Genomic DNA, 23,774 nt, shown 5'->3' on the forward strand with positions numbered 1-23,774 from the left:
AAAAAAGAATAAAAATTTGTTTCATGACTCTCACATTCCTTAATAGAACAAATATACATCTTTATTACCTGAATTCCGTTTGAAACGAACTTCTTAATTAGTTTTACCGTTAATCTGATCGTGTGCATGTTGGAATCCAGGCATAAATAAGTCACACCCTTTATAATATCAATCTGAGATGCTCCTTTCGTAAAATCTATTCTATAAAAATATTTTCATTACAAAGACAATAACTTCGCACACACACATGCACGAACGCACGCATTATTATTATTTGATATCTAAAAATAAAGTAAGCCAGTACTTTGTTACAAATGTTTTCATAGCTATTTTTCTTATCTTTTATGGATCTTGTCTAAAATTGATTATCTTTAACGGTTAAAAAAAAATGATTTTCATACAAAACTTGTAGAATTATCTATAAAGTAAAAAAATTATTTTAGTTAAAATAAAATTTTTACTCGACTTATATGAGAATATTTTTAACTTCGTTAGATTTCAGGTCGGTTGAGTCTTCTAATCTAAATTAGTACCAATTGATTTAATGCTACGGAATGAAGCTTCTAGCTTGACGCTGCGCCTTGAATCGCTCTCAATGGGATTAAAATATTCTACACATCTTTCATTTAAATTTTATATATGAGAACTGTTATGATAGTCCTTTTTGAAAATTTACATGATTTTAATTTGTAATGTGTAGAAATTTATTAAAAAAAAAGTATTCATTATGCACTTGATTTTATATTTTAAACAAAAAATATTATTGCTTTCAGTGGATTAGCCACTTCAGCGCTTGATTTTGCTTGCGATTGGTACTCTTCTAAGATGGTTAAAAACAAGAAGTCTTGTTATACTGAAGCGGCTTGAGAATCAAAATAGTTATATATGTCACCAAACACAAACAAGACACAAACAAGACAAGACAACCAGGTCAAACATGAGGTTCATATATTCCGAGATAAAAATTACAGCATTGAAAAAGCGCTAGTTAATAATTACTGGGACGAAAAACGTCAGCTGCTGTAAAACGATTCATTGTAAAATTTTATATACGATCATATAATTTTAGTTGTACATTTATATCATACTGTCATATGTTGATATGTATGCAGAAAGAGCAAACCGTTTACTTTTCTGCATTTCTTTTAAGTTCCTATATGCGGTTGAGAATTTTTGCATACTAAAACGTACTTATAGTCTATCCACAGCTTTATAAATGGCATTGACCTGATCAAAAGCAAGTAAGCCCGAGAAAAGATACCTTTGTCTCGGCAAAATCCTAAGACATGTGCTCACTTTAATCGCATTAAGGTACCGATGTCATATATAGAGTTATTTTAAAGAAAGGGCTACAAAAATATAGCTTATACAATGTATCAGAAATTCTGATGGTCTTAGAAACAAACTCATTTTATTCGTACCAAATTTTCTTTAAAGGCATGTCCTCTGTGACATTCAACGGAACTGTTTGGAAAACCTCTATTTAAAAGTAAATTTCTAACTCCTTTATCAGCTAGTGTAAGGTTCTCAATTCGGATCTATGTGTTTTTAAAACTAACAATTGAATTTAAATACGTTCAAACTCGCCTAGCTTTATAGATTATACGTGTAACTGCTTTCGTAACTTCGTTATATAGGTGTTCATTACAACAGCAATTGTTTTTAAATAAATAAGTATAAACAATTTTGTTCATCCTCCTTCAAGGCTCTTGCTTTTTTAGGTAAAAATATATTTTATATTTTTACTTTAAGTTTGTACATGAATCTATTGTTTTAAAGTCAGTCATGTTATCTTAATGGATAAAATCTTTTCTATAAACTTAATAGAAAGATAATGAAATAAAAAAGTGACATCATGTGTAGAAATTTATAACTGGTAAAGGTAAATGAAAATAAGTAAAAAAATGTTTGTTAGTTTTAAAGTCATAAAATTTTAATATCACATTAAATGTTCAATAGCATCTGGTTGGGGTATTTTTATAGAGTACAAAATATGCCTACATTACTGTTACTTTATGATCGTAAAATTGAGTCATCGCTAAACCCCACCTAACGACAGATGATTTGCTTATAGTAACGCAATTTACGAATTTATTGCTACGTAAATAAATATTAATTATAAATATCGTCTGATTGCGAATGATAAAACATACATTTGTATTTCTTATTGACTCCACGTGTACGTGGCATCTGGTTTGTATATAAAATTGAATGAAAAAAATTTTCGCACCTACCCCTGTTATGGTAGAACTCGGTACTTGATGTTGTTGACACGTATGTATACTTGGGAAAGACAGTCCTGTTAGGAAGGTCCAACTTCGAGAAAGGTCAATCGCCGAATCCAGCTCGGATGGGCAGCGTTCGGGAAGCTACGTAACGTCTTTTCGTCCAAAATACCTCAATGCCTTAAGACGAAGGTATTTAATCAGTGTGTGTTGCCAGTGATGAAGTACTTATCCGAAACGTGGTGCTTGACCAAAGGGCTTATGTACAGACTCAGAGTCGCTCAAAGAGCTATGGAGAGAGCTATGCTCGGAGTTTCTCTACGGGATCGAATCAGAAATGATGAGATATGTAGAAGAACGAGAGTCAACGACATAGCTCAACGGATTAGCTCTTTGAAGTGGCACTGGGCAGGTCATATCATAACATAACAAATGGCCGTTGGGGCCGAAAAGTTCTCGAATGGAGACTAGGGATCGGAAAGCGCAACGTCGGACGTCCACCAACGAGATGGACGGACGACTTAGTCAAGGCCGCGCATTCACGGTGGATGCAGGCCGCTTCCGACCGAACCGCTTGGAACTCGATGAGGGAGGCCTATGTGCAGCAGTGGACCGCACATGGCTGAAGAGAGAGAGGTGAAAATGTTGTATTGATAGAATATATTTTCAGCATAAAAGGTGTTTATTTAGTAAAGAAATTGATAAAATATGCGTATATAACATAAATCGTCTTCAGATATTTAACACTTAAATTATGTAGGAAAAAATTCTAGTCTATGTAAACGTCATTAAGTAAGTTAAATATTTATACTTTTATATACATATATATGGTCAGGTGAGATCAGGATAGGGGACGTGGAAACTTCGAATAAAATACTCAACGAGTTCAAATAGACTTATATTTAAATTTGAAACAGTAATTCCAATTTAATTATATGATTCATCATATGATTTTTAAACATATCTTTGCTTGGATTACATTAACTTTATTGGACCGTTTAAGGTTAAATAAATGAATATTTGAAGCGATCAACATAGAAAGAGGCTTACACATTCATGAAAATATACGATAAGCACACTCTTACATACTCCAACTATTATTTTATTTTAATATACTCTCACGATCTGGTGTCATTTTAATTAAATTTCACGATAAAATAACTATAGAAACAGTAATTTTCTATCAAATGAACTATTTAACATGCCTCGAAGAATATGCTTTAATAAGAATTATATACATTTTATCTAGTATCAAAATTGTAATGTCGTAAAATTAATTAAAATATACAAGAATAGATCAACGTTCTGTATATTAAGATGTAACATTAAAGATATTTGGAATAAGTGACATAAGTAATGTTTATTTTATTGCTAATATAACATTTAATGAACAATACAAATAAATCTGTGTTATTGAATGTGTACAACATGAATCCTTGTTCTAGCTTTCGAGTACGAATCCATCTTTATCAAAGACGTAAGGATTAAAACAAAATAAAATTGCAAATATGTACTTTTCGTTTGTATAGGGTATATACGTGACAGGGTATATACGTGACGTTAATATAAAGATTGATAGGACTTTCAGTACGTTTGTTATTTTTTTTTCTCTTTTTGAATGTGCATTTGCTGTTCATATTGAACAAATCTAGTCCTTTTTGAGATTGCTCTATAAAATAATGGAAACTGGTTTCGTAATTTAAATTGTTCGTTATCTTTGATTTTATAGTATAATTTAACTATTTAATTGAGAAAGTTTTTAAAGTAAAGGTCGATAAAATGCGATTGTATTTTATGACTAACAAAGGTCGCGAACACATCTTCAACGCGTTCTTGGTTTTTAAAGAGCAAAGACGTAAAATACACCGTAATTTCGCTATTTTCTTTAACAATGTTGGCAACAGGAACATTATTTTCACAACTGTCCCGTAATGCCGAAAATACTTAGGTTTTAATGAGAATTTATTTTTGAAAGTGTTTTTTTTTTTAATATTTAAAAATTAGTTTACTCCATTTTCCGGACTCGGTATAAATAACTATCGACAGCTGCTAGCGGGTGTGATATAATTAGATTTTTGATAGCGTTTTTACGTTCGACGTTATGTCATTTTTGTCACGGCTACTACAGTATAGTGTTGTAGTTTTTTTATAGTACTTCAAATGGATTAATCATCTAAATAGGCCTACAGAGGACTGCCGATCGAATCATTGATTTTGATTCCTTGTTGTTCATTGTAAGGTTAGTGGACTAAATTTGTTTAAAACCTATAAGCGGGTGTGACACGAGATGGCATAATACTTTCAATAACACTAAGATGCTGGTTCGTTGTCCCTGTAATGATTTTTTTTGTAGTTCACTGAAATTTTTAATATATATATGTGATAAATATTATTTCTTCCTTTTCTCCGCAGTCTATTTTATTTTTAATAATATCTATATGAAATATATTACATTACCGTTTTAATACCATCGAGTTTCAACAGGAATTTACATATCAGTGGTTTTATTAGCTGTCAGCTATAAAAGGGGAGAGCATTTATCAGCAGTACCACAGATTAAACACAATACATTTCTTATATTTATTATTTACGATCACATTTTACAAAGAAGGTTATATTGTTATTAGATGTTGAATTTGTTTTGAATGATAACATTTAATTCTGCCTTTTGAAAACAACTTGAATGAAGTTTAATTTGTCAAGAAGAATTAATTTATTTTTTATTAAAAAAAAGGGTGAATATTGCCCTGTAATTAATATTTCGGTTGTAATGAATTAATATTTGGTTTGAGAAACGTGTACTTTGATAATGAACAGATTATATGAGTCACAGGTGTGAAAGTTTAAATTAAGAGAAAATTTTATTATCTTTTTATAAATCTGTAAAGATTAAACGATCAATGATTTTCATACAGTAACCGCAAGCCGTAAACCATTAAATAATATGAAGTAAATGTACGCTGGAAATAAAATATTTTCTTATAACTTCTGAATACACGTTTATGACTTTCATGTGCGATTCGGTAATGGCAGTCGAAGTGTGACATCAATTTTACGATCTATGTTATAGTAATATCTTTAAGTAACACCCCTCTGAGCTTGGGAATAAGGATGATAATCGTTTGCTTTAGTTTTGACGTTAGGCCTGGTGTATTCAACACGGGTGATCTTTCATGCTGAGTTTGTTCTTGCATGGGGCACTTTGTTATTTTTGTTTCGGGCAACATTGATTTAATCGCGATTGTTATATTAATATCTTAAAATGCGTGATTTGTGATATTTCACACGCGGGTTCAGATGAAAGGGCAACACTAACGATTAATTTAATATAATAATACAATGTATGGGGAATATTGGTTACGGATCAGGCAACGTTAGATCTAATATTACATGAACAGATGTTTCTAATACTATAGCCAAATGTAAAGAAGTGTACTCGTATATAAACGAATGAGGGGATCCATAACGCTCAAAGAATTCTTTCATCAGTTTTATATTTGATTTAGGGCGTTGTTAGTGGTTATTAATTAATTTATTTTTCTAGTTTACACATTCCTTTCCACTAACACAATGATTGCGCAAGTTCCTGTGTAAATGACTCCGAAGTATTTATATAATTTAAGAGTTTGTTGCAGATAAAAATGTGTAGAATTTGATTTTCCTCGATGTGTCTTTGTGTCTTTAAAGTGAAATTTGCATTGAAAAGAGTAACTGTTAAGTTTATCTCCGTATACCCTCGGGGGGATAGCAGTTTGGATCGACGCTTTGGTAGTTTCTTCATCGATTTACTATATGTAAGTTTTGTAAATTTTGAATAAACTTAGTATTGATTTAAATTCATTCTACTGAAGTGAATGAAGGATAATTAATAACGTTTAACAAAAAAATAGTATGAGTAATAATATTGTTCTAGACGCGTTGCTTTCGTATTTGTTGAATTTTAAGATGAATTCAACATTCAGAATAACTGAGAATGTCTATAGATAATATAATACGGGCGGTGTTCCGTATCTTGCTCCGAGCGAGAAATTCAACCGTTCCCTTGATTTATCATCAAGGAATATGACTTTGAATCCTTTGAAGATATCATGATTCAAACATCCCCTCCCGGTGACGTTGTGAAAGCTAATAGGTCTTACAGCTACAGACTAGTCAAAACTAATGATTCAAATAGCAGTACACGGCCATTGCGCAAGCATTTAGAAAAAAATTTTTTCAGGGCTATAACAGCTGCTGACTTTTGTTTCGCCGTATGTTGTTGTTAAATAAAATATATATATAATAAATGAGATGTAAGACCTAAGTTATGAGATCTAAGACTTTCGCGAGTTCCATTCATTTAAATGAAACTAATATATTTCGGATATAATACGCGGATTTTATTATTCCTCGTCATCTCATCTCATCTCATCTCGACATCTCGTCTGCCCGTGATCACGGTTGCTGAAAAGTTACCGAAACGTCGGGATTATGTAGTTTTAAAATAATAAAATCAACGTAGTATATCCGAAATATTAGTTCCATTTAAATAATCTCATGACAGTCAATACGCAAATTGAATATACTATTTCTTTTTTATCACTATGGCCGCTTCGGGTTAGCTTCATTGGTATGAGATGATGAACTTACAAGTTTTTTAAGTACTTGGATACCATTGAAAATAAAGAGCTATTGTCTTAATAACATCAATTTTTTTTAACTATGATGATAGTTTTGATGTGAAAATTCAATTCAATAAGTTGTGTTAAATAATAATTTTAAAAGTTATTATTAAATAAGTTTTTATATAAAGATAAGATTTTGGTTTCCAAATACAATCTCAAACGATTTCACGAGTGAATTACAAAGTCTGTTTGAGTTATCGTTCAACATAGGCAGCACTGTTTTCCCTTATCCGCTTCACAGATCTCCAGATTCACGACTGAGGTAGAATATGAATATATATAAGTTTATCATTTATTCCGTTAACGTCAACAGTTGTAAACTACGATTAAGTAAAGCACAAATTCGTAGGTCATTAGAAGCTGTATTTTAATCTTTCTTACTTCGTACCAGGCTCTATACTAGTATTGTGTGTGTTATCTCAAAATTTCTTCAGTAAAACAAAACGATAATAATGAAGTTACTTACATAAGATCACTAATAAGTTATGAGCTAATGCATATTTTATACTTTGATAATAAAATATTATCTGGCGAAAAAATTAAATGTACACATATTTGATGTGGATTGTAATACGACGTTTTTAAAATACGGATTATAAATTGATAGTCGCTTATGTGGATAAATTTATTAACAGAAATTGATTTAAAAATATATGTTATTATAATTCATGGGTTTGATTGTTAATTATCTATATTCCATAAAGCGAAACAAACTTTAGGTGAAGGGACAGCAGACTTTTCTAATTAGCGATAATTGGATAAAATGTTTGTTATACTAAATTGTTAACATTCTTCCATAATTTCACCAGATTTAAATTAATATCTGAATACTACTATATTCTATTTCCCAGATAATTCTGTTCTAAGAGAGGAACTTTTTAAAACTTTATAACTTGGAGTTTGTACGTACGGAAATAAAATTAAATGGAGAATGTAAGGAATCTCTGTTATTTCTCAATAACATTAATTCCATGAAGACGGAATCCCTCAGTACAGAATTCCGCGGCCCGCAATGGGCACAAAATTAAACATCAATATTATTTCAATAATCTGGTGGGCGCATCTCACGAATAATATTAGTATTGATCGTAGTACGTAACACATAAATTTTTGAAAGTAACTTCTTTGTCAACTTGTTTCTTCAAATAGAATATGATACGAAAGTTCAATTATATTAAATTCCATTATTAATTACGAAAAAAACACTACGGCAGTGAGGAACTGTGGTTTATATTACGAGTACCCTAACATATTAATTTTTGTTGTACAACGTTTCAAGTATAACACATGAATTATTATGTTTGTTTGCAATAATACATTGTAAAACTAATATTTAAATATTTTTAAAATCAAAACTTAAATCGAATGTATAAAAGTGACCCATTTGCTTACTACTTCCGCTTTAAACACAACAATCGTTGAACAATAATTTTAACATACTACTGATTAATACCTTGTAAAATTTATTTATAAAAATGTTACAGCAGAAAGTAAGTCATCGTTTAAAAGAAAAAAAATATTTACGTATCGAAAAATCATGGAAATATAATAACGTCGATGTTAGATCTCAATCAATCATAAAAGTCACAAAAAACAGCAGGAGAAAAAATACAGGTGTACAAATTGTAAGCAAGCGTCAACAACAGCCATTATATAGACCGTATTTGCGTTTTTCGGCCAAAAATATAAAAGTTATAAACAGTTAGGCAATGATAAGGAATATTAAAAAAATATATATTTCGTCTCTTTGTCTGTGTACTATTCTGTAACAGGACCAGTTCTCACATCAGTTCATCATATTAGTTCTCTTAAACATTCAACTGTAATGATCTCTCCTCATTCAAGTCCCTCGTGACTATATACCGAGCTTTGTTGTATCAAAACTAGACAAAACTTTTTCTGTGAGTCGGAGTTTGTTGCTTAAAATAGAAATGTGCATGGGTTCCTTACGTCCCATTACGTCCATTCCTTACGTGTTACATACTGATATCAATCGCTAGTGATTGATGAATAAGACTATGTCTTGAGTCCATTGAAGGAATGACAATTACATTCAATCAATAAGCTTACAACAAGATGATATAAATAAGCCCGCAGATGTAACATAACTTTTAAAATAAAGTGTTAAATCTTAATTTTGGCAAATTAAAAAGGTTAATGCCGGAATATTATATATAATTTTTATTAAAGAAGTACTACTCGCATAATCGTCATTTAAAAAGGAAGGAATCGTCATTTTGAAGGTCATCTAGAATAGTCCTGTCTTCACATTATGACTTAGTCAGAACACAATACCGAATGTCGATATAAAACTGTTGCTGACAGCCAGCCCCTCGGGTGTCATTAATCACTATTTTAATGTAATTGCTCCTTATCCCTCAGTAATCCAACAAGGGCTAAACCTCTATCAAAAATCTATAAATAGACCTTCAAAAATATTCACAATATAAGGCCATCGATAGCCCTGCAAGATCAAGCCTAATTAGAAGAAAAATCATTTGCGACAACCCTATAAGACGGGAAAATCACAGTTCTCACAAAACTTTATCATCCACATTAAGAAAGACAACGGTAAATTAAATAAAACCAAATCTCAACATATAATCATATTATGATACATACAATATAATAATAGGTTTAGGTCAGCAATCATTCCGCCTTTTAGCAATTAAAGGCAATAAAGTTTTGGTATAACATTATGTATGAAAGATTTTAGGACCGAATGTATTCTTACATTTGGCTATTTTGATTTTATGTTAAGGCTAGACTATTAAAAATAAATGTATTCATTTCAGTCTTTATATTATTCTATTCTCAGTTTGGTATGAATATCAAATGACCATACATTTGTCAATTAGCTGCCGTTTTATAATTGCGGTTTTTACTACCATTATACGAATATCTTAACCATATTCGGAAAAAAATTTTCACAACATTGGATTTTACCTCAATCCACATCTAAGTCTCACTATCGATAATTATTTCCTTTATTACATGCGTTGTCATCACGTGTCATTAATGATAAATATTCGAAAGTTCGAAAATAAACTGATGTCCTTATAATTTGCAAGGCTGGTTGCGTGTCTGCAGAGATCTGCATAGACCTGTCTCGAAGTATTTACAAACAACTATGACTTGTCGGTTCAAACGCTTGAATATCTATTTGTTAATAATTTATCTTAATATATGTACATACATTTGTCTTCACATCAGCAGCTCTTATAGCTATTTTAATTGTTATTGAACCAATCACAGTACAACATATTTATATCACTATATAATAAGAACAGATCAAACACAAATACTAATATTGATTATATATATAAAAATCTAGACCTTTAATGGAATAACTCTTATAAGGAATATTTTTGTATTTCATGATTAAAGACATAGCAGATTAACCGCTTTATGTTCTGCGTAAAATTAAGCATTGAGGAACACTTATCCAGGCGTTATTCTTGAACATAGTTTATATGAAGAGATAAGTGTAAAAGTTTTCAACCATAATCTGTATTATTCCAGTAATTTGCATACATTTTTGTAATCTACTTATTCTCGTAATATGAAATGTCCAACACAAAAGTAACTAGTTCTATTCGTATGGAGAGTTGAAGATTGAGAGCATTAAATGTACACATTAATTTTACCTTTAACTTTCACATAATTAGTATGTTAGTTAAGAGGACATGCGCTCGTTCATAATTTTCAAACTTATTTTCTAGTTTTAACCATATTAATAACCAGAACAATCGTTTTTGGAATGTTAGGCTAAATATCTTAGTAACTTGTTTTTTCAGAAGAAATGTAATACTCACAGTTTTCCATTACAGGTAGGCTGTAATTTAACTTAAGTAAACGTAGAAAATTCTTGAACACAACAGCGGCGTCGGTTAATATTGCAGGGTTGTACGCCGAAAAGCACAATGTTATAGTTTTTGTTTGTTTCACTCACTAGTTGTAATTATACTAACTCTCCATTGTATTACTATTCTTTAGTCTTTCGCCAATGGGGTAGGGCAAAAATATTTTTTCTTGCTCAACTTAGTCTTATATAAATAAATAATTTAAGCAAAACGCTCATGTATTGCTTTATTATTATGCGATCATTGATAAAGCTTTTTTACATAGTAATCTTTATTTAACTTGCAATCAATTAGCCCATGAAATGTGACAAATATCAACAAAGAACTAATTAAATTATAGGATACAGGACATTTGTTTTGATTGGTAAAAAAATTCTTATTCATATTAAACAGAATCCTGACCAAGAAAGTACCATGTGCAATGACCCATTTATGCCTCGTGTGCCAACGGGAGTCTATTATCAGATAGGAAGATGATATTATAGGACTGTCTGGCACAAACTGCAGAGAAAAAGCTAGAGAGCGTCAAGTGTTCGTCACTAGAGGTATTCTGCTGTCCCGGTTGATTTAATAAATAATTAATAAACGATAAATACAAAAAAAAAAAAAATACATTGAATACACATAAATTGTATTAAGTAATACTTAAATAAACAACATACTAACTGAATAAAACTAAAAAAAACTACATATGAATTGGAAATAAAAAGCACTTTCATTTTAATTATTTATTTAAATTAAAAAGAATCTTAATAAAACGCTCGATGTATATTTTCATACAATACTACGCCCCGTAGAGACTCATTGAAAGGAAATCTAGACTGACCACTGTTTGTGAGCTCACGTTAGCAAAGGTTTACGTAACATTAAGTATGTAAGTGGAAGGGTTTAGAAGAGTTCTTGTTAAAATGAATAGGTTGAGTCTTGGAAAGGAGTTACTAACAAAACTTAATGTCCTTTCAAAAGCAGTGAAAAATTTAATGTTCATAATATTTTTTTATAAACCTAATTTCATAGCGACGAAGTTACAAGCGATAACAAGTACGATCGAGTTACGTTCGGACATCCTGTCATAAAATTAAAACGTTCCTGACAACTTAGGACTCGCAGCGTCAAGCTAACCACAGCTTTCACTATAAACAGTTATATAATTTATGAGCTGTCTGCTCTATTAAGGACTTAATTAGCATCGCGCTGGTTTCCTTATTAATTATTTTCTTTCATCAGTATTATAAAATTCTTTTAATTTCAGTAATAAAATTTCTTTGTCTTTCTTCCTAAAGTTGTCGTATGTTCAACTTCTTTAGCCAGCTTTAATTTAGTTGGTATGTTTAATTGGAGCTCTCTGTCCTCAGAAGAACGTTTAGAAGCTCAGTAAATTGTAAAATTGGGCTCATCTACAATGGAAATTAATTAAGGAAGCTCTACATGCGGCGAGTCGAAGAAGAATTTTATTATAAGGTCCCATCTTTGTGAGTGATTTAATTTCATTTCTCTTTTTATTTGGCTAACTTGATGAGTATTATGTAAACATGTTTGTAAAAGGTGACATTATTTCTATATTGTTAAGAGTAGTGAAAATAATTTATGATTTTGACAGAACCTATTTATTACTTATTAAATCTATACAGATATAGTGAAACGACCATCAAATGTTATTGAGATTTAAGACTATATATATAATATATATGGTAATAACATCTGTAAATGACCGGAGCAATTATATTACAACTAAAATAAAGCCATTAATGCTTTTAGATATTACAAATTCTGAACAGTCATTATGTCGCTATACCGGATTTTAGTACTTGAAATTAGATATAATTTAGAAAATCACTGCGCCATTTTTTTAAAGTTATGCTGGTTAGAAAGTGTCCTTCAACGATTCAAATCGATATTTAATGATGTTGTATCGATATTTAATCGATGTCTTATTTTCATAATTTATTTACATTAATAATTATAATATTATATAATTAAACTTAAAATAAAAAAGGAAAGAAAATCCATACAGCAAAGCTTTGAGATGTCTAATATTCTGATTCGATAAGGACAGCCTTGAATACACAATAGCAAAGAAGAAGAAAGAACGCGACTTACAATACATAACAATATAATAAACAAGTCAATTTTATTGCGTTCCAGTGTTCCATTATAAATTTTGTTTGTTAACGAATGTTTACGACCAAATTAAAGCAAAATGAATTTTGTTCACAAACCATAAAAGGTTTTACAGTTATGTCATTTATTAGACTTTTAAATGTAGAGCATAATTAATGAGTTTTTTTTTATAATATTTTTTTTATTTTCTTATGCAAGAAGAATAAATTGATTATAAAAAATAAATACTACATAAATAATTTTAAAAAGCATTTAAATTTTTACTTAATAATTAGAAAATGGGAAATTAATAGAACAAAATATATTTCACTGTACAATTTACAACAATTTTAATCTCAATTCGCGAATTAGAGTTCTGATGTCATAATTAGTATAATAACGTTGCTGATGAACGCATTGTTAAATCCGAAAACAAAATTCATTTAAATCACTGATATGCAAATACGGAGGAGTTGATTAGTCACATCCGCATGGTATCCTGACGCGAAGCATTGGCATATCTCCATATTGGCTTCCAATCTACCCCCCACCCTCGATCGGGTGTAATGCGACATTCGATAGGTAGAAATTAAATTACGGCGATATTAAAAGTTTTTTTAGCAACGTTTACTTATGGCTTTTTCGATTTGATTTTGTTATGCTTTGATATATCGCTTTGCAAATACTAATTTTATTTTATAGACCACATGTAGTTTAGAATATATGCTTGACATAAATAATTAAATAATAAAAAAAAAACTAAAAACTTTAATTTTGTATTTATTTTAAGTCTATATAAAATTACAGCAGAAAATACAAAAAGAATTTAAGAGCTACGAATAATTTTAAACATAAAAAATCCATACCAGAAAATTGAATAGTGTCTCTAGAATTTAGGTATAGAACTTATATGGCCATTTTGTTGAAACATTTAATTAAAAAAAAAAACGTTCTTAACATATTTGCAAATTTATTTATTTATCTTCTCACTGTATTTCATGCATTGCCTAAATTAAATTTATATATATGTATCCCGCTATAGAATAGAAGTTGCTTTTACAAAATAATACTAGTTGCATTGCCATGAACTGACTTATTAAAGCCAGTAATTGTCTCTAGCCAGCGTATATACTCAGCATCTTGTGAGGATTACAAATAGCTTATACTTTATTCTACTAAAATTATTTTCATCAAAAATTTAATAATTTTAAAAATGTAAAGCAAATACACACTGCCTTAATCAGATATGATCTTATGTCAGATCAGACCTATTCTCGTTCGTCCCCTTATACTTTAAAAGCCTGAAATTTTTAAAAATATAATGAAAATAAAGTTATAATAATTTAGTGAAATAAAGTATATGATATTTTTTAATTCTGGCACAAATATTTGGATTTGGTAACTCTTAATTAAAAATAGATTGTTAAAAGTCTGTTAGTCGGAAACACCTTGCAGATAATTTGGTTAACGAAGAATGACATCTTAATAAAATTGAATTTTCCTTTACCGGTACCGTTTTTATTATATTAATGAACAAACTTAACGTAATTATTTTCATTTTATCTATAATAATATTTATTCCCGTTTATTGTTTAATAGTATTAATTATTAATAATTCCGTAGTACCATATTAATAAAAGAAATCGCTCTTCCCCGATGTGTTGGTTAAAATATATTGATTTAAGTCACTGGTTTCAGTACAGAGCGTGATAGTACAGTAGTAAAAACGTCTGGCATTATCTACCCCGACGGTCGCGGGTTCAAATAATCTTGTTAATAAAGTTTTTTTTTCTTTTCCTAACGTTTGTACCAGTTCGATAGTTAATTTCGCCATAAATAATATTAACTTACCACCATTTGTACAGCTATTTTAAATTTTTAAAAAATAATTAGGCAGCTATTAAAACGTTATAATAATTGAAATTATGTTAATGAAATTCAAATGACATGCATAGTCTTATAAACTACGAATAGTTATATTATACGAGACGGAAATGTGAATAACGCGATGGGTGTTGTAAATCAAATCTTAATTATGACTTTATTCACATGAAAACTATTTTAAAATTTCTCTAGTTAGAGTTAAATTTAAGTCTTTTATAGCAATATACTCGTAACATCACTTAGACTTTACGTTGTTTTCCTAACTATATAAATACTCATATCCTGTGTATATTTGAAACTATACCATCGAAACAATTATCAGAAACATTATCTATTATTAGTAAACTGTTGTTAGCAGGTCCAAAAAGGCACTTCAGACTCAAGAGCACTTTATTGAGAAACACGTAATGAAGTTAACCGCGTTGTGACTCCGTAATTGCGTTGCACTTTCCTAAGTTCCATCTGTTGCTTCAACCTTTGTTATATAAACAAGATAATTGAAAAATAGTGCGAGACGCTTGATTGCTTACTTTTTTATTCAGTTTGAAATAAAAAAAGCGATTACCATAAGCATAGTTAACGTTTTATCGACATATTTTCTTAATTTGTTTGCGGTTGTTTTTGCTATAAATAATGTAGAAAGTTTATAGTACAGATCTGTTGATTGAATTCGTAGGTAATTATTATTTTATGCATTTAGATCTTATAGTTTTAATTTAGCTTATGCTATTATCAACCTGTCTTAACTCCTATTATTAAGGGGAAAAGTTTCTTGTAAACACTAAAGTTTAACAAACCTGTATGTTTAAGTATTTCAGTTTATGCTCTTCTGGAACTAGATAAGAGCAAGTTTCCTAACTTTGATTTGACTTAAACAACGTTTATTGTTTATAACACTAAATATATTAAACATATAATTGGATATTGCATGTTATAATTAAAAATACATAAGCACGATCTGGGTTCAAATTTGCTACTCCCGAGATGTTGATTCTCAGCCGCTTCCGTAACTAAGCTATCATGTCCTACTGAAGAAGGTTCTGACTCTCCATATATTTAAAGCATTATATTTTTTAGATTCTTTTAAATGGTCAACTAAATAACCAAACATCTGATTGTCTAATTGTTTCAAATTACTAGGTATTATTTAAATCATACGAACAAACAGACAAAAAAATATGTTCAATTAAGTATATACATACATATGATTAAAAATAGTAATAGTTTACTAAAACTATTTTTGATTTATAGCGGCTCTGCAATGTTCACATTTACACAATTTCAATAATGTAAGTTTTGTATTGGTAGTTATATACTAATTTAATTGTAACGTATCTCACATACAAGCTAACTATGATTATTGATCAGATCCATTAGTGGGAGGTAACAGTGAAATATAAAAGAAATAAATGTTACACGTTACTTTATTGACCTCGAGGTTGTTCAGAACAATATATGTATATTATAATTAATAAATCCTATACACAGCCTTTTATATTTGCCTATTTTTCTATCAATTAATCATTTCTTGAAATTAAAATTGTAGTTCTATGAAATAATATTATATAACATAGCCGGAACTGTTTTGAAGATTTAAATAAATAGAACTAATATTTTCATATTTAGTAGTAGTTTAGTAGTAGTTTTCCTCTCGTAGTATGTAGTTTAAATTAATAAAACGCGTAGCAAATCCGAAATATTAGTTTTATTTAATATTTGGTATGGCAAAATTTTAGTCTGTGTAAATTATTCTGAACGGTTTCCACAATATTCATTAGTATGTAGCGCAGTAAGTATTTTGACAATTATATTGTTTTAGTTGAATTATGTTTACCAGAACGTACGCTTTTAACCCCAAATCCTTGCGTCGATTTGTAACCGTCTAAAAAAAAAGTCAAAAATTTAAGTTCTTATTAAAAAATTCCAACAAATGTTATTAATGGAATCATAATATTACTGTAGTTGGCAAATTTTGCGTTGTTTTAAATATAATGATACGTTCTTTATAGAGCTCTGCTTTCACAGATAGTCTGTACTCTGTCGTTCTTCGACATAAAGAAAATTTGTCTACCTAAATTAACTGTATACGCTCCGAGTACAAATGATACATGTGAAACATAAAAAAATAAAAGGCATTATACATATTCATTGTATAGTTTCAAAGAATTTCACTTTTAGTTTAGAGGGATTACTCACTCCATTGTTCACTGTTTGATTCATAATCTGATGGCTTGCCTCTTTTTAAATATTTCTGTTACTAATTACCCTATTAGTTTACTATTTATTTAATTCTGTTTAATTTCATGAATAAATCGATAACATGCATAATAATTATGCCAGTAACTTTGTACTTTGCGTATTATAATCATGGTTCAAATGACACAACAGTGGATTTCAGCGAAGTGAGCCGACTTCAAGGGCTTAGCGATAATATCTAGAAACTGTGAGAAATATCATCATGCATAAATCCTAACAAGCTTCTCCTGTTTTATTAAATAAATAAGAAAATTACTGAAAATAATAAATAGCTATAATATGATATATATATTTTTACACTTTTAATTTTTTTATTTAAACCTAATTAAATCTTTCCCGTCAAATCTACAGAGTTTCAATATGTATAAATATTTTCTATCAATGAGACAAATAATTGAATCCCATTTTGTTTGTCCTGGATACAATGTTTGATTGAATTCCCTTCTTATTATTACAAGCTCTGTGACATGAGAAATGTATTCTGATCAAATAACGTGTACTCTACGTCTGCGTTCTATATATTATATTTTTCCAGGGAATAAGGAATGTTCCTTTTAAAATGACAGTTCTTTTGTACCTCTGAAAATATATGTATATAGATAGAAAAAAAATTATAGCCTCAGTAGATAAGTCTGAAATACGGAGGCTTTATTAAAAGGCTCTATAATAATCTCAGGATATACTAAAAAATATATTTACATACGAAATTACAATATTACTTAGAAATTATGGTAATTTTTAAAACTAATTTACTTTATTCCTAATAAAATTAACGAAAATAGAAAACATCGGCAGCTTTTTTGTTTCTGTATTGTATTAGTTATTTAGGTCGACTGAACCAAATACTGAAATAGCTATCATACTTAATTGACACTTTATGTAGTTTTAAATCTATTTAGAAAATATTTACTATCTAATTCCGTTTTATAGTTTTTATGTATTTAAATAAATCTTAAAATAGACCTTCATTATTTCGACTGAATCCTTGTAATAAATAAATTATATTTATTACGATTAATTTCGTAAAAAACAAGAAACTTCAAGAACCACATGACAGCTGTCAAAATTTTATATCTATATACATTTATGTACGTATAAAAAAAACCTTTCTTGCCAGCACAGATTTTTTTTTAATAATTTTTTTTAATAAAATTAAAAATAAGTTTTGAACCAGTGTTTTTATTCACGTAAGACTTTATGAATTAATTCAATAAATATGAATGTCTCATGTAACGTATAAACTAAATATGTGTTGTTGAAACAAAGCGTTCGTATTGTGTGAGATATTATATGAACCCAATTAAAATAGTGGCTTTCTGTTTTGCATCGAGGACTATACTGGCACTGGTTGAATGATAATTTATGAAAAGATTAATTAACTTATATAATACCTTGTGTTTAATATTTTCAATCACTGTTTCTGATTACACAGTTTTTTTAAAATTAATATCCCTATTTCTTGGTGGTTTTTTATATTAATAAATAATTTTAATGTTTGTAAATAATTTAATTGTGTATTCAGTACATACAAAATTACACACACATGCATACGTACATGTTCTTATAAACATACGGTCATACACAGACAATTTAATTCGAGAATGACCATATGTTTATAGGTCATGTATGTGTATTTATGTATGTGTAGTCTATTCGATGATATCTTCTAACTTAATTAAGATTCAGATATCTTCAAACATTTGTGAGTGAAATTTCGTATACAACTTCAATATGGAGGACAATGAATGGTCAACATCGTGACATTATTTTTAATCAAAAATGGACGAGACGAAACCTCTTAGCATTCAATGGATTCACCGTGCGGGTGCCGGGTCCATTGCGTTGCAGGGAGTGGAGCTTCAACAGTGCCTGGGACTTGCGACCCAGGTGTAGGTTTAAGGGGCCCCTAACTAACGCGCGTTAAACGCTCACCTCCACTGTCCAAGCTCCTCTCCCTACCTAACCATATTTGAAAAGAACCTACTAGGGCTGCCTTCGAAGTACGTTCCAAGAACGAATTGATGTGAGTTCTGGACAGGCCCAAGTCTTTTAGCAGGTTGTAGAGAGATTTAGCCGTTATACCTCTCGCTCCCACTTCTACCGCGTATAAATCCACGACGAACCTATTTCGAGTGAGTTCGTTTGTGAGCTCATAATATTTGTTGACCTTGATGGTATGGTCTTTGGGGATGTTGGTTTCCCAAGGAACCGTAAGCTCTATCATCACAACATACATCCAATATGGCGGTTACGTAATTTTAATGCACTTCGTAAATTTGTTTGTGAAATGTACGGGTAAGTAAGAAATATTCGAAAAACGCGTCCAATGACACCAGATTTTTTATTTCATTTATATATACAATTAACCAAGTTAGTATTATTAATATTTCAGTCTCAACTTATCTTCGAATATTTCTTTCAAATAAATTGAAAAATATAAAAAAAATAATTAACAGGTCGTTCTGTAAAAAAAATTACGTATAAACACAAACAAAGTGTTTTTTTAAGTGATATTTTAAAATATACCCTTAATTGTTTTATTATTGGAAATTATAACACCATTAATAGTATTTAAATATTTCTTACTTGTATTATAAGCGAATTATTTTAACATTTTAATATAAATTAAAACAACCGACGATAGAAGAATTTCAAAGTATTTTTATATTTATAAAGAGGTTGTTGAACTCCAAGCAAATGCAAGTTTCAGTCCAAACGTAACCCAAGATATTACTTTTACCGTACGAATCTATTTCAAGACGTGCACCGATGGGTGCCATTTAATTTTCTATGTCACATTTTCAATATTTTTTTATACAATAATTAAATACCTAAAAGGTTTTATTCAATCTTTACTTATGTTGCTGTAAATATTCGCATCAACTATATAATAGCGAGTTATACATAAGTGCTTCATTGTAAGTTTACATTTTCTAACTAAACTGGAATAATGATATTAAAGACTTTCGCGAGTCTTTATTTAAATAAAGCATTTACATGCCACTTTCGTCTCGTCTGCCCGTGGTCAAGGTTGCTGCTAAGTAACCGAAACGTCGTTAGAATGTAGTTTAAAATGATAAAAATGCGTAGTAAATACGAAAAATTTTGTTTAATTCAAACACGAATAGTTACAGCGTTTCCTCTATAAATATATTTGATATTACTATGCGATGTTTTTACAAGTTGAAAATTAAGATCCGTTGGTGTTAAATTTTGCATCGAAACACGTAGTAAAGACATATAAGTGTGGATATCAATACATTTGTCATGTATACATGTGTGGGTAATTAAGATTATTGATTTTTAGGTACATTTAAAAATACATAGATTATTAGGAGAGGAAAGAATTAAATACCAATAATAGTAATTCCGTTATTAAATTTAAGCTAAGTGGTGCAAGGAAGTATTCCAAGTTTATGAGCAAAAAAGACTGGAACGGTAAGAAAACTTTAAAAAATTCTTTTTCTATATCTATTTTCAGTTTTTTTTTTTATTTTATTTCATGCTATGGCTTCATTCGCACTGGAATCGTGGAATACTTAGCCAATATACATTAATTATTTTCTGGAGCTGGACGTATTATAATCTTGAGTACTTTGTGGAGAGAACTATGTTCAGTTATTAATATTTGCTAAAGTTAACTATGTTTGAACCATATATTACTTGTTACGAAATGTCACTAATGTCAGTTTAGAGGATTAACAGTTAACAACAAACAGACGGAAGTGGAATCTAAATTACATAGAACACATATATATATATATATATGACAGATTTAAATCACAATGTGTCAGCATTGGTAATGAATAATAATATAATATACATGTATTTAATACAAATCCCTAATAATACATTATTGTGGAAATAATTGAAAAATTAGAGTTACGCAGTCATAAGTGAATTTAGTCATTTGTTTACGAGTTTAAAACTGTACTGAAAGCGATTCCATTAACAAAAGGTATGTCGAAATTTCTTTACATATCAGCTGTCGACCATCAGCTACAGTCTCTACTAATCGAACGTAAACAAAATGTTTACTTAACCTGTTGACCTTTGTGTATGTCCTTTTGCGACTACAGATTTACATCGGGTGTCATGGGATGAATAAACAAGGAGTTGATTTAATTATTCATAGTATTTGAATATTTACTATAGTTTATTATAGTAGAATAGTTTTACCTAAATTTGTCCAGCAAACATTGGGCGTATTTAAGCGGAAAGATGTTTTCAGTATTGATTCTAGATCAATTTTATAATTATTCTGATAGCGCTAAAGACGAAAATTCCTTCATAACCCAAGAAAATTGACGATGAACTCGAAACGGCTGCATAGATTTAATTAAAAGCTAGCTAGCTGTTGCCTGCGGCTTTACCCGCATATTAAGCCACCTTTGAGATTAGGGTTTACAAATATTTGAGAAATTGCTCTTTAATTGTAGGAGTGCTAGCGTAATAAATATTTAGTATTTTTGGTAACTTCATCTTGTTCTGGATTTGCTTAAAAAGTAAGTTAAAGTTTCTTCTTATGGCATTAGCGTGTTGGAAGTCAAATATTCTTTAAATTTAGTCGAGACGTTAAAAAGGTAATCCGCCAAAACAGACAGTGAGACAGAGATGAAAATTAAAAAAATTGATAAAAAAATTACTTTCACGTGCTTTTATGGAAAGTTGTTAATTTGAAATTACAAACAGCCAACTTCTTCTTTATTTATTAGTAAAGATGCTCAGCTTGAAAATTTTCACATAAAAATTTGAAAGGTTAAATTTAGCGAGTAAAAACATACAGGTAAATAATATAGATTTTGTAATTTTGTAAACAAATTCGTAAGAGTTAAATAATTGATGTTTCATGTTAGAATCTCTTAAAAATGTCATGTCAAATAGAGACACTAATGTCAGTAAATTCCGTGGCAACATAACCGTGTCGTAGGTTAAAGTGGTTTTGTTAAATCGATCAACTACCTCTCACAGTATATTAGCAGCCACGATCATGGCTATAGACTTGCGAGTTGCGTTACATTGTTTTTCAATCAGATGAAAGCTAAGCTTTAAGACATTTTTATTTAATATGCTTAAGATATCAAAAATATTTAGAAACTTTATGAAAAAATTTATTTTAAATTGTGTCAGACTATATGAACTCTTACCCTTTATTTTTCAGGGAAATTAACTTTAATATATGTATTTATATTCTTTGGTGGGGGGAATCCTCAAATGACCCCTATTGCCCTGGGTGGGGAGATGGGGAGAGGGAGTATCAGACTCCTACTGACTAAAAACCAGTACCTTCTCCTGCTCCGAGCCAGGCCACGGGACATCATTAAGCTTGTACCCGCAACCCGATTACTTTGTATTTAGCTTTACTTTTCGTGCCGTCGCCACATTTCAATATGATTGACACACCGAACTTACAACGTGAATGTCCAATCAAAAACCGATCCCTTCTAACCGTAGTTTTTATGATAATTCTGTTTCATTTTCAATGTTTCTTCTTCAGTGATTTTAAAAAAACTCCCAGAAGAAATTAGTTTAAACTTATAAAATTACACGTAATTGTAGCAATCAAGGACCATTCCATTTTTTCTGTTTCGATGTCGAGAAGTCTTTTCAATTCAAATGTCTTGTAAATTACTTTTGAGAAAGCATTACTCTTCATACTAGACATACTATATACTTCACGTATCCCATCATTTTTTATACTATGAGAAATTTTTATTTTCAAAGTATCGAAATTAATTATTGGGTATGTTTTTTTCCCTCACTTGTTAGTCTCATTATTGTTAAAATATGCATGTTTGTGTGATGCTTAGTCCATATGCAATCTCATAAACGAAATACAAAACAATTAACAACTTCGATAATACAGAGTAATTTGCTGGGGAAACTAGTTATATGCTAACCAAATTAAATAGTACGAAGTACGAAGGAAATTTTGGTCCTATTTTTAGTTTCGTTATTAAATAGAATCCATCTTAATATTTACAACAAATCAAGAGCGAGGTAGGTACTCTGAAGGAAGTAGGAAAATTAAAACTACGAAAAAAAGGACAGAATCTATCTAATAGAAAATACTCTCCACACATTATACAGCACATTGAAAATATTTCAATTTTTATTTTCCATTCTCTTCACCAGTCGTTACATCGATACCACAGAATATTTCAATTTACTACATTTTTAGCTTCTTTTCCGCTAATCGAGGAATCAATCGATTGATTATATATATAAATGTTATACATGTAAAAAATAAACAAACTAAAAAAAAAACAACTAAAATGCAAATGAATTAAGTGATTTAAATGAACGGAATTGAAATAAGAACGAGCCAGATATAGTTATAATTTGGTATATGGCGTACGATGATTTACGATATTGTAATTAGTTTTTAAGATCCATGATTCATTGCACTACATGTTTGTGAACGGTCTCAGAAATTCATAACAGATTTTTTCTATCCAGTCACCTTCTGGCACGCAACGAGCCAAGTTCAATTCTCCGATAGCTGTTAACCTAAATTTTACGGTTTTGCTGCAATCACCGCACTAACAAGGGTCGTGAACAGATACTGCATGTGTGTCATCATAGAAAGACTTCGATTTATCTATTTTTCGGTTATCGATACAACCTTACCTAATCACACATCTATTCACTATATTTCGTTTATGCATTTCAAATTAATAGCAATGAAAATATGTTTGTACTTTGTTCTCCTTTGAAAGTACATTTCCTTAAACTTATTACAATATTGCACATAATAAATATGTTTCTCAAGAATATTCAAG

The 23,774-nt window shown here is 29.9% G+C and overlaps 1 protein-coding gene across 1 annotated transcript in view; it reads left to right on the forward strand.

The window, feature by feature from the left end:
- LOC116770050 (uncharacterized) overlaps positions 1-23,774 on the forward strand; it is a 56,236-nt gene that overhangs the window by 15,084 nt on the left and 17,378 nt on the right. The gene's annotated exons all lie outside the window — the stretch shown is intronic.

This window comes from Danaus plexippus (assembly GCF_018135715.1).
Source record: "Danaus plexippus chromosome 13 unlocalized genomic scaffold, MEX_DaPlex mxdp_15, whole genome shotgun sequence".
NCBI lineage: Eukaryota > Metazoa > Arthropoda > Insecta > Lepidoptera > Nymphalidae > Danaus > Danaus plexippus.